This window comes from Drosophila tropicalis, unplaced genomic scaffold, assembly GCF_018151085.1.
Source record: "Drosophila tropicalis isolate 14030-0801.00 unplaced genomic scaffold, ASM1815108v1 contig_1057, whole genome shotgun sequence".
Classification (NCBI taxonomy): Eukaryota; Metazoa; Arthropoda; class Insecta; order Diptera; family Drosophilidae; genus Drosophila; species Drosophila tropicalis.
Genome location: NW_027172419.1, coordinates 53,639 through 56,361, shown reverse-complemented (window position 1 = coordinate 56,361; position 2,723 = coordinate 53,639). Strand labels below are relative to the sequence as shown.

Genomic DNA, 2,723 nt, shown 5'->3' with positions numbered 1-2,723 from the left:
ATTTTGCGCAGTGTAAAGCAACACACGCAGACAAGCAAGTGCACATATACAACTACATTTTTCTAGCGCTCTCTTTGTGCCGGGCCCTGTCCTATGCCCTGCTCTCTCTACTACTACTAGAACAGGGGTAGGCACAAAGAGAGCCAGCTCAAACTGTCAGTGTATGTGTGTGCTTTACACTGCGAAAAATGAAAAGTGAATTAAATATGGTTCAATCGCTCAAACCAGCACAATCGATGATCTGCTGCAAGAAAATAGTTGAGAAAACAACCCCCAAATTAATTTTTTTCATGTGCATTTATCCAACAACGCGACATAGATGCGCTCGAGTCGAAATGCTGCAGCAGATTAAGATTTATTCACCAAGAAGCCATATATTGAACTCTGGAAATCTAAAACCAAAGTCGGCCTTCATATTTATGTCAAAACATATTGAAATGTTGCCAAGTAAATTTTTTAAATCCAAGCAGCCGGGTTGGGCGAACTGTCATTCGAAAAGTTGATATACCTCAGACGAATCCAGAGAAAGTCAGTTAAGTCAGTTTAGTTCTCCAAGATAGAGCATACAGCTCTAAAATAAAATCTAAATTCAACAACACAGTTTTTTCGGCAAATAAACACTTCTTAGGTTTAAGCGAAAAGTTGTTTTTTTTATTTTTTTTTATGTTTATAAAAAATTAAAAAAAAAACAAAAAATCGGATAAAAGGTTTGAATAAATAAAACCATTATTTGCAAATTTAAGTTATAAAAAAAAGTTTTCAAGTTTTCTCTATAAGTGCATATTCAGTTACTTTCGAAGTCGATTAAGAGATGAAGCGAATCAGGCCTTAAACACTAATACAATACAGACGAGACGATACTAATACAGACGATACTTGTACGCATTAATACTTACACCAACACTAATACCAGACACTAATACCAGACACAATCTATCTCTTGTTCATATCTCTTACCTACACGTGCACACACGCACAGAGTAAGTTAAGAGTTTAATATTTGAACTAAATTAATATAATTACCAACTTTGAATTTAAGGACTCCTGACAGAAGATAGGCGAATAATAATGGTGAACATTAATAATTATTTTATTATGGGAATGTAATTTCCCGAGCCTTAGCCTAGTCCAAGTCCAAGTCCAATACACGAATCTACACATGGTAAGCTACGAAGATAAGAATTTATGAATTTCGATTTAATTTTTATTACTCCTAATACTGAAGGTGCGATACACAACACACAATGTGAAAGACACTTAATACAAATTGGTGCATTTGTATAACACTTAAATCGAAGATTCCACAGAAGGCGAATACAAGGTTCGATACACAAATATATACAAATTGGTGCATTTGTATAACACTTAAATAGAGGATTCCGCAGGAGGCGAGGTTCGATCAACAAATATGTGAGACAATACAAATTGTTGCGGTTGTATAACACTTAAATCGAAGATTCCACAGGAGGCGAGGTTCGATCAACAAATATGTGACAATACAAATTGGTGCATTTGTATAACACTTAAATCGAGGATTCCACAGGATGCGAGGTTCGAACAACAAATATGTGATACAAATTGGTGCGTTTGTATAACACTTAAATCGAAGATTCGACAGAATGCGAATACAAGGTTCGATACACAAATGTATATACAAATTGGTGCATTTGTATGACACTTAAATCGAAGATTCCACAGAAGCCGAGGTTGGATCAACAAATATGTGAGACACTTAATACAAATTGGTGCATTTGTATCAACAAATATGTGAGACACTTAATACAAATTGGTGCATTTGTATAACACTTAAATCAAATATTCTGCAAATCCGTGCGTGACACTTAATACAAATTGTTGCATTTGTATAACACTTAAATCGAGGATTCCACAGGAGGCGAGGTTCGATCAACAAATATGTGAGACAATACAAATTGGTGCGTTTGTATAACACTTAAATCGAGGATTGCACAGAAGGCGAGGTTTGATCAACAAATATGTGAGACACTTAATACAAATTGGTGCGTGACGCTTAATACAAATTGGTGCGTTTGTGTAACACATAAATCGAAGATTCCACAAAAGGCGACGTTCGATCAACAAATATGTGACACTTAATACAAATTGGTGCGTTTGTATAACACTTAAATCGAAGATTCCACAGAACGCGATTGTATGGTTCTTTATCCAAATACAAACGAAAAGGTTGACGATACGATGCTGATGATGCTGAGATGCTGGGACACTTGAAGTTTTCATCATGCTGATACAGACTGGTGCACGTGCAGCTGAGCGAAATATATTTTGATACTAAAACTAAAAATTGTGCATTTTCTTTTGATACAGATCTGATGACTTTAGATCAGTTCATAGAGCAAGTATTAGTCGTTTGCGAATTGTTAGCAAGAACCTTATGTGTAGCTACTGTTCAATGAAAAACGTTAGTGTTTCTTGAAGTTATTAAATGTTTATTTATTTATATATATATCTAGGCACTAGCACATAAACCAGTGACTAAGGGTTGTCGCAACCAACACATAAATTGGGTGGACCTCGGAGTGAGATTACAAAGGTAGAGATGGGGGCCAAAGACACAACGATGCACACCCGATGTAGCTACAATTGGTATCTGATCTTACTAAGAATAATGCATTTCTTTTATAGTACAAAATAGCGAGCTCATCAGTGCATAGTTCGACATAGTGTTAGGTCAGCAAAATACGTTT

General features: G+C 35.6%; 1 long non-coding RNA gene across 7 annotated transcripts; it reads left to right on the top strand.

The window, feature by feature from the left end:
• Window positions 1-517: 517 nt before the first annotated feature.
• Window positions 518-1,980, top strand: LOC137572359 (uncharacterized). 7 transcript variants are annotated; one of them, XR_011031635.1, is made up of 4 exons: window positions 518-537; window positions 708-980; window positions 1,040-1,162; window positions 1,226-1,400. It is a non-coding gene; the product is annotated as an uncharacterized lncRNA (long non-coding RNA). The 7 variants fall into 7 exon arrangements; XR_011031636.1 differs by lacking the exon at window positions 518-537 and adding an exon at window positions 628-707 and having other exon boundaries at window positions 757-980; XR_011031639.1 differs by lacking the exon at window positions 518-537 and adding an exon at window positions 696-707 and having other exon boundaries at window positions 789-980.
• Window positions 1,981-2,723: the final 743 nt, after the last annotated feature.